Source organism: Anastrepha ludens, unplaced genomic scaffold (assembly GCF_028408465.1).
Source record: "Anastrepha ludens isolate Willacy unplaced genomic scaffold, idAnaLude1.1 ptg000032l, whole genome shotgun sequence".
NCBI lineage: Eukaryota > Metazoa > Arthropoda > Insecta > Diptera > Tephritidae > Anastrepha > Anastrepha ludens.
This window is the reverse complement of record NW_026530159.1, coordinates 351-10,954: the sequence shown is the minus strand read 5'-3', so window position 1 is coordinate 10,954 and position 10,604 is coordinate 351. Positions and strand designations below refer to the sequence as shown.

Sequence of the window (10,604 nt, the reverse complement as noted above, 5' to 3'; positions counted from 1 at the left end):
CATAAATATTAAATAACCTACTAAAGTTGTGATTATTACTAAAATTATAAGAGTATGGTCGTGAAAAAATGATAATTGTTCTATTAAGGGAGAGGCACTATCTTGAAGGCCGAGGGCTGCTCATGTTGTCATTATGTGTATATTATATGTGTATATTAATAATTAAGAATTTACTAAATAAATAGATTAAACTAAATTTTTACTTTATAATTATAATTCTAATAAAAGTGAAATACTTTATATATGGAGCTTAAATCCATTGCACTAATCTGCCATATTAGAAATTAGTTAAAAGTGGTAATTCAGAATAACTGTGTTCAGCGGGAGGGGTATTTTGAAGTCATTCAATTGATGAACTTAGTTGTATAGGGTAAATAACTTGTCGTTGGGAAATTATACTTTCTCAAATAATAAATAAGAAAAATAAAATCCCTAATAATGAAATAGAAGATCCAATAGTTGAGATAATATTTCATGTTGTATATGCATCTGGATAATCTGAATATCGTCGAGGTATACCTGCTAGTCCTAAGAAATGTTGGGGAAAGAATGTTAAATTTACTCCAATAAATATAATAATAAATTGACTTTTTAGTCATCTAGGGTTTATGTTTAACCCAGTAAGTAAAGGGTATCAGTGGATAAATCCAGCTATAATTGCGAATACTGCTCCTATAGATAATACATAATGGAAGTGTGCTACTACATAATAAGTATCGTGTAAAATAATATCTACAGATGAATTAGCAAGTATCACTCCAGTTAATCCTCCTACTGTAAATAAGAAGACAAACCCTAGAGCTCATAGTATTGCTGGTGAGTAATTTAATTGAGTTCCATGTAGTGTAGCTAATCAACTGAAAATTTTGATTCCTGTTGGTACTGCAATAATTATAGTAGCTGATGTAAAATATGCTCGTGTGTCTACGTCTATTCCAACAGTAAATATGTGATGGGCTCATACAATAAATCCTAATAGTCCAATTGCTATTATTGCATAGATTATTCCTAAAGAACCAAATGTTTCCTTTTTACCTGATTCTTGACTAATAATATGAGAAATTATTCCAAATCCAGGTAAAATTAGAATGTAAACTTCTGGGTGACCAAAAAATCAAAATAAATGTTGATATAAAATTGGATCTCCTCCTCCAGCAGGATCAAAAAAAGATGTATTTAAATTTCGATCAGTCAATAATATAGTAATTGCACCAGCTAGTACTGGTAAAGATAAAAGTAATAATAGTGCTGTTAATACTACAGCTCATACAAATAAAGGTATTCGGTCAAATGTTATACCAGTAGATCGTATATTAATTACTGTTGTGATAAAATTTACTGCTCCTAGGATTGATGAAATTCCAGCTAAATGCAGTGAAAAAATAGCTAAATCTACTGAAGCTCCTCCATGAGCGATTAGAGATGATAATGGAGGATAAACAGTTCATCCTGTACCAGCTCCGTTTTCTACTATACTACTTACTAGTAGTAGTGTAAGAGAAGGGGGTAATAATCAAAATCTTATATTATTTATTCGTGGAAATGCTATATCAGGTGCTCCTAATATTAAAGGTACTAATCAATTTCCAAATCCTCCAATTATAATAGGTATTACTATAAAAAAAATTATCACAAACGCGTGAGCTGTTACAATTACATTGTAAATTTGATCATCTCCAATTAAGGCCCCTGGATGACCTAATTCAGTTCGAATTAGAATTCTAAGGGATGTTCCTACTATACCAGCTCATGCTCCAAAAATAAAATATAATGTTCCAATATCTTTATGATTTGTTGAGAATAATCATTGTCGCGATTAAGACAATTAAAATATTCATTAAAGGAAAATAGCTTATTTGAAATGATTAAATGGCTGAAGAATAGGCGATAGATTGTAAATCTATTTATAAGAATAAATTCTTTTTAATCAAAAATTTAGTTATATAAATTTATTCTTATAAATCATAAAATTTATTTGTAAGTAAATTTTACAGATCAATAAGAAGTTTATCTATAAGAATAAATTTTTTATCAAAAAGAATTTATTTTTATAAATTGATAATTAAGAATTTACTAAATAAATAGATTAAACTAAATTTTTAATTTAGGGCTTTATAGTCAATAATGACATTAGACTGCAATTCTAAAGGAGTATAAATATAGTATTACTAAGGCTTAAAAGATTTAACTTATATTTATAGCTTTGAAGGTTATTAGTTTATTTAACTTAAAGCCTTTATTTTATAATAAATTAAAAATGTTTTTATATTTTATAAAATTTTAAATTTTTGATTTAGCTTAGGATGATTAAAAAGTAGTATAGATAATAGATACTAAAATTAATCTAAATGTGGAAATAAAAGATAAGATTATTATACATTTAAATGAAATTTTGTTAATTTGTATATAGTTTGTTCAATTATTTTCATCATAGTTTAGTATAAAAGCAGCGAAACATAAACGTAAATAAAAAAATAATGTGATTAAAGTTATCACAGTTATAATTGTTATGAGAGTATACTGATTATTTAAAACTAATAATTGAATAACTAATCATTTTGGTATAAACCCAATAAATGGTGGGAGTCCTCCTAAGGATAATAAATTTAGAAATAACATAAATTTTAAAATTTTTGAATTAAAAAATGAATTAAATAATTGATTAATATGATACATTTTAAAATTATTAAAGATAAATGTTAAACTAAAGGATAAAAATGTATAAAAACAAAAATAGGTTATTCATATGGATTCGCTAACTTGTATAGCAGCTAGTATTCAACCTAGATGATTAATTGATGAAAATGCTATTAACTTTCGTAAAGATGTTTGATTTAATCCTCCTATTGATCCAATAACTGTTGATAGAATAATAATTGAAAAAATAAAAATATTTTGTTGAATTGTAATATATGATATTAACATAATTGGGGCAATTTTTTGTCATGTTATTAACACTAAAGCGTTTATTCATGATAATCCTTCTATAACGTTAGGGAATCAAAAATGAAAAGGGGCTGCTCCACTTTTTAATAAAAGAGAAGAATAAATAATTATATCATTATATATTGAATTTGATTGTAATATAGGGAAATTATTAAGGTATTATAATAATAGCAAATAATAAAACAGCAGATGCTATTGCTTGAGTTAAGAAATATTTAAGAGAGGCTTCTGTTGATATTAAGTTGTTATCTCTTATTAGGGGGATAAAAGATAATAAATTAATTTCTAGACCTATTCAAGCTCTTAATCAAGAATTAGATGATACTGTAATTAATGTTCCTGTTATTAAAATAAAAAAAAATATGATTTTAGCAGAATTATTGAAAATTAAAAAGAAAAGGATTAAAACCTTTATAAATGGGGTATGAACCCAGTAGCTTGATTAGCTTATCTTTTTACTAAATAAATAGATTAAACTAATTTGTGATTTATTTTATTATTAGTTTTTATTAATAATTATTTTATGTTTTGGTGTATGATGCACAAAAGTTTTTGATACTTTTAGAAATAGTTTAATTCTATTAAATATAATGAATGTAAATTTATTACATAATTTACCCTATCAAGGTAACCCTTTTCGTCAGGCAATTCATTAAAGGAAAATAGCTTATTTGAAATGAAAAAGGCTGTTTTCATTGAATTTTTTTTTTTTTTTTTTTTTTTAATAGTTAATTTATTGGAAATGGGATAAATTTAATTAAATTTATTTATTTAATTATAATAATTAAATATAGTAAATTAATTATTATAGTATTTTGTAAATCTAGATAATTAAAAATTCCAATATAGACATCTCCGAGAGGTAAAAGTACAACTCATAGATAAATATATAGATGAATATAAAAAATTTAATTTTTATTATTAATTTATACAAATGTCTAACGTTAGATCAAAGTATGTGCCTATAAATGTAATATACAATTCTGCATCTTCTAATTTAAAGGGGTTTTTTAACAAAATTAATAGGCATCTATTAATTAATTAAATATTTATATACATATAGATATTTATTGATTTAACTTAGTATACGTCTTACTATTATAAAATATATTATTTAGGAAAAAAAAATTTTTAAAAATTAAAAAATAAGAGGATTATTTATCAATAAATATTAAAATTTAATAAATATGAAAAAAAAAAAAAAAAAAAAAAAATTTAGTTTAATCTATTTATTTAGTAAATTCTTAATTATTAATTTAATTTTATTTTGTTATTTAAACTAAATTTTTTATGCTAAATAATTTAAATTAAATATAATTATTTTATATTTATTAGTTTTATTAATTTATTTATATTATTTAAGTTTTATTAATTTATTATATTTAATGAGCTTATTTGAAATGAAAAAGGCTGTTTTCATTGAATTTTTTTTGTAATAAATTTGATTATAGGTTTTATTTTTAGGAAAAATATTAAAATATTTTATTAAAATTTAAATTTATCTATAAATATTTTGTATATAAATAATTACTATTAAGAATTTACTAAATAAATAGATTAAACTAAATTTTTTAATTAGTTTTAGTTATTATTAAGTTAATTAATTAATAATTTATATTTATTGTGTTGATTTTATATAGGCAGTTAAATTCAATGAAAACATTTGAAATGAAAAAGGTTGTTTTCATTGAATTTTTTAATATGAGAAACGGTAAATTTGATTAGGGGTCTTTTTACTTTTAAGGAGGAATTACTAATTAGGATTTATTTTATATAAAAACTAACTGATTTTTTTTTTTAACTTTATTTTGTTAATAATTAAGAATTTACTAAATAAATATTATAGTTAAATTTATTTAATATTTATTTAAAATAAATAATTAATTTATGTTACTAAATAAATAGATTAAACTAAATTTTTTTTTAATTTTTTTTGATTTATTTAATTACTAAAGTTTTATTTTGGCTTATGTTTTTGTTATTGATTTATTTTATATGTAAATTTTTGTGTGAAATTTTATTTATTTTAATAATAACTAAATTTTTTATATTCTCAGTAATTAATTTTATAAATCAAAGAAATTTGGAAGTAGTAATTTTTTATAGTATTGGCTAAATTTGTGCCAGCAGCCGCGGTTATACAAATAATACAAATAAGATATTTTTGGTAAAAGTTAAATTTTATATGAATAAAATATGTATAATTTTATTAGGTGAAATTTTAAAATTATTTATTTTTATTGAATTTTAATTGAAGCTTGTAAATTTTATAAATAAACTAGGATTAGATACCCTATTATTTAAAATGTAATTAATAAATATTAAGGTAGTAATAGTTATGTTCTTGAAACTTAAAAAATTTGGCGGTATTTTAGTCTATTCAGAGGAACCTGTCCTGTAATTGATAATCCACGATGTACCTTACTTAAATTTGTTTTTCAGTTTATATACCGTCGTTATTAGAATATCTTATTAGAGTAATAATTTTCAATAATTTTTATTAGAATTTATATCAGATCAAGGTGTAGCTTATATTTAAGTAGAGATGGGTTACAATAAATTTATTTAAATGGATTTAAATTTGAAATTTTTTTTTGAAAGTGGATTTGATAGTAAAATTTTAAAGATTAAAAATTTGATTTTAGCTCTAAAATATGTACACATCGCCCGTCGCTCTTACTATTAAGATAAGATAAGTCGTAACATAGTAGATGTACCGGAAGGTGCCTCTAGAATGACAATTTAAAGCTTATTAAGTAAAGTATTTCATTTACATTGAAAAGATTTTTGTGCAAATCAATATAAATTGAATTTTAATATTTATTTATTAATTTTTTTTTGTTATTTATATAATCTATTAAAAATAATTATAAAAAATAATGTTTTAGTAAGTTTTAGTGAAAAAATAATTTTAATAATAGTTTATTATGTATTGTGAAAGAATATTGAAATAAATTGAAAAATTTTTAATTAAAAAGAAAATTTAGTTTATTGTACCTTGTGTATCAGGGTTGATCTAATAATTAATAATTATTTATTAATCTCGATTTTATAAGAGTTAATAATTTATTAAAGTTAATGTATCAAAATTATTTTAAATAAATTATTAGAAATGAAATGTTATTCGTTTATAAAGGTATCTAGTTTTTTTAGAAATAAATTTAATTTACAAATTTTTAATTTTTAATTTTTTTTTTTAAAATTAAAAATTTATTAATTTGAATATTTTAAGGGATAAGCTTTAAAATAAAATATTAAAAATTATTGAATAATTTATTTAAAATGTATGTATAGAATTAGCAATCATTTATAAATTTGTTATAAATTATTTTATAATTTATGTTATTTAATTTTGTTTTCATTGAATTTATAAAAATTTTTTTATTAATTTAAAATAAAAAGTAATAATGATTAAATTAGTATATATTTAAGTATTGTTAAAATATTTTATATTGAAAAGTTTATATAAAGAACTCGGCAAATTTTATTTATACTCGCCTGTTTAACAAAAACATGTCTTTTTGAATTATATTTAAAGTCTGACCTGCCCACTGAATAATTTTAAATGGCCGCAGTATTTTGACTGTGCAAAGGTAGCATAATCATTAGTCTTTTAATTGAAGGCTGGTATGAACGGTTGGACGAAGTATAAGCTGTTTCATATAAATTTATAATAGAATTTTATATTTTAGTTAAAAAGCTAAAATTTTATTAAAAGACGAGAAGACCCTATAAATCTTTATATTTAATATAAACTAAATTTTTTTGATTTATTTTATTTTTTTTAATATTAATTATTTTGTTGGGGTGATATTAAAATTTGATGAACTTTTAATTTTTAAAAATCATTAATTTATGAATTATTGATCCATTAATAGTGATTATAAGATTAAGTTACTTTAGGGATAACAGCGTAATTTTTTTTGAGAGTTCATATCGACAAAAAAGTTTGCGACCTCGATGTTGGATTAAGGTATAATTTTGGGTGTAGCCGTTCAAAAATTAAGTCTGTTCGACTTTTAAATCCTTACATGATCTGAGTTCAGACCGGCGTAAGCCAGGTTGGTTTCTATCTTTAATAAATTGTAATATTTTAGTACGAAAGGACCAAATATTAAAATAATTATATTTTGAATAATAGAATATTATTAATATAAGTAAACTATTTTGGCAGATTAGTGCAATAAATTTAGAATTTATTTATGTAGATTATACTACAAATAGTACTTGATTTTTATGGAAATAATTTTATCTTTTGTTGGTAGATTAATTTTGGTAATTTGTGTTTTAGTGAGAGTAGCTTTTTTAACTCTTTTGGAACGTAAAGTATTAGGTTATATTCAGATTCGTAAGGGTCCTAATAAAGTTGGTTTAATAGGGATTCCTCAACCTTTTTGTGATGCAATTAAGTTATTTACTAAGGAACAAACTTACCCTCTTTTATCAAATTATATCTCTTACTATTTTTCTCCTATTTTTTCTTTATTTATTTCTTTAATTGTTTGATTATGTATTCCTTTATTTGTAAAATTGTTTTCTTTTAATTTAGGAATTTTATTTTTTTTGTGTTGTACTAGATTAGGGGTTTATGCTGTTATAGTAGCTGGTTGATCATCTAATTCTAATTATGCTTTATTAGGGGGATTACGAGCTGTTGCTCAAACTATTTCTTATGAAGTTAGAATGGCTTTAGTTTTATTATCTTTTGTTTTTTTAATTGGAAGTTATAATATTTTAGATTTTTTTTATTATCAAAGTTATATTTGATTTGTTGTTATTATATTTCCAGTTAGACTTGTTTGATTTTGTATTTGTTTAGCTGAGACTAATCGAACTCCTTTTGATTTTGCTGAAGGTGAATCTGAATTAGTTTCAGGGTTTAATGTTGAATATAGAAGTGGAGGATTTGCTTTGATTTTTATAGCTGAATATGCTAGAATTTTATTTATAAGTATATTATTTTGTGTAATTTTTTTTGGTTGTGATTTATTTAACTTGCTATTTTATTTGAAATTAGTTTTTATTTCATTTGTTTTTATTTGAGTTCGTGGAACTTTACCTCGGTTTCGTTATGATAAATTAATATATTTAGCTTGAAAGTGTTTTTTACCTTTTTCTTTAAATTATTTATTATTTTTTATTGGAGTTAAATTATTTTTAATATATTATATATTGTTAATTGATTTTAGTAAAGTTAATAGGAAATTTTTGTTCCTATATTATGTTTTCAAAACATATGCTTGTTCAAGCTCATTAACTAATTAATTAAATTATCTCATCATTTATTAATTAGTGGATTAATAATGTAGTATAAGAAGTAAACTACTGTTAAAATTTGTCCAACTAGTACATAAGGATCTTCTACAGGTCGTGCTCCGATTCATGTTAATAGAATTACAGTAACTACTATAATTCAAAATAGAATTTTATTTACAGGGTAAAATTGGATTCCTCGGAAGTTTCTTAAATGATAGAATGGTAAAATTGCTAGGATTGCAATTGATAAGACTAATGCAATAACTCCTCCTAATTTATTAGGAATAGAAGACGTAAAATCGCATATGCAAATAGAAAGTATCATTCAGGTTGAATGTGTACTGGTGTTACTAGAGGATTAGCAGGGATGAAATTATCAGGATCTCCTAATAGATAAGGGTTAATTAAAGTTAATAATAGAAGTACTATAATCATAATAATAAATCCTACAATATCCTTGTATGTAAAATATGGATGGGAATGGAATTTTATCAATATTGGAATTTAATCCAATTGGATTATTAGATCCTGTTTGATGTAAAAATAATAAATGAATTAATGTTATTGCTAGTACAATAAATGGTAAAATAAAATGAAATGTAAAGAATCGTGTAAGAGTGGCATTATCTACTGCAAATCCTCCTCAGACTCATTGAACTTAAATCAATTCCTAAATAAGGAATTGCAGATAATAGATTTGTAATAACTGTGGCTCCTCAGAATGATATTTGTCCTCACGGTAAAACGTAACCTATAAAGGCTGTTGCTATAACTAAAAATAGAATTAGAACACCTACTAATCATGTAGGTGTAAATAAATATGAACCGTAATAAATTCCTCGACCAATATGTAGATAAATGCAAATGAAGAAAATGATGCACCGTTAGCATGTAAAGTTCGTAATAATCAACCATAATTTACATCTCGACAAATATGATTAACACTATTGAAAGCTAAATTAATATCTGCTGTGTAATGTATAGCTAGAAAAGTCCTGTTAGAATTTGAATAATTAAACATAATCCTAATAGTGATCCGAAGTTTCATCAGGCTGAAATATTAATTGGGGCTGGAAGATCTACTAGAGCATTATTTGCAATTTTGAATAATGGATGTTGGGTTCGTAAAGGTTTGTTCATTAGTTTAATTTATTAATCGAAGGGGTCCGTGGAATAATTTAGTAATTTTTACTACTGCAATTAATGTAATTAATAAATAATTTATTAATAAAACAGTAATTAAAATTTGTTGGGTAATTATATAATTTATGAAGATTTAGAGAATTTTCTTCTGTAAATGTATTTAAATTAATTATAGTTTGTATTTCGTTATTTTGAATGAAAGATGAAATGTATGATTTATCTATAAATCATCTGATATTTATTAATAAAATGAAAATTAATATAAAAGAAAAGGCTGTTTTCATTGAAAGTGAGAATATTTCATTTGATGCTAGGGATGTAACGTAGATGAATAATACTAATACTCCTCCTAGAAAAATTAAAAATAATACATATGAGAATCAGAATCTTTTAGTTATTAATCCAGTTAAAAGACAAATTTGTAATGTTTGAATTAATAATATTAATCCTATTGCTAATGGATGATTTATTTGAATAAAAATGAGACTAGAATCAATGTTGTTGAGTATAAAGTTAATTGTATAATATCAGGAGGTAGTTTATTTAAAATATTAATTTTGGGGATTAATGAAAAAGTTGTTTCTTTTCTCTTGAAGTTTTAAAAGATTAATTCTTATTTTTGATTTACAAGACCAATGTTTTTGTTAAACTATTAAAACTAATGTTAATATTATTATATTGGGGATTACCTTGTTTTTTAATTTTAATGGGAGTATTTGTTTTGTTTTTAATCGTAAACATTTATTGTCTATACTTTTAAGATTAGAATATATTGTTTTAAGTTTATTTTTTTTATTATTTATTTATTTAAATTTAATAGATTTTAGAAGATACTTTAGTATAATATTTTTAACTTTTTAGTGTTTGTGAAGGGGCTTTGGGTCTTTCAATTTTAGTATCTATAATTCGAACTCATGGAAATGATTATTTTCAATCATTTAATGTATTACAATGTTAAAAATTACTTTTTATAATAATTTTTATTATACCTTTTTGTTTTATTATAAATTCATTTTGAACGGTTCAAAATTTACTATTTTTGGTAAGTTTTATTTTTATTTAATGAATTATTGTATAATTATTTTGTAAATATTTCTTATTTTTTGGGGTTTGATATTATTTCATATGGATTAATTTATTAAGTTTTTGAATTTGTACACTTATATTACTTCTAGTGAATCTATTAATAAATATAGTATTATGAAAACTTTTTTTAATTAATGTGTTAATTTTATTATTGTGTTTAGTTTTAACTTTTG

At 22.3% G+C, this 10,604-nt stretch overlaps 3 pseudogenes; all 3 read right to left on the bottom strand.

Moving 5' to 3' along the window:
• Positions 1-225: 225 nt before the first annotated feature.
• Positions 226-1,813, bottom strand: LOC128871519 (cytochrome c oxidase subunit 1-like; annotated as a pseudogene).
• On the bottom strand, positions 283-3,599 carry LOC128871516 (NADH-ubiquinone oxidoreductase chain 2-like; annotated as a pseudogene).
• Positions 283-9,420, bottom strand: LOC128871518 (cytochrome b-like; annotated as a pseudogene).
• Positions 9,421-10,604: the final 1,184 nt, after the last annotated feature.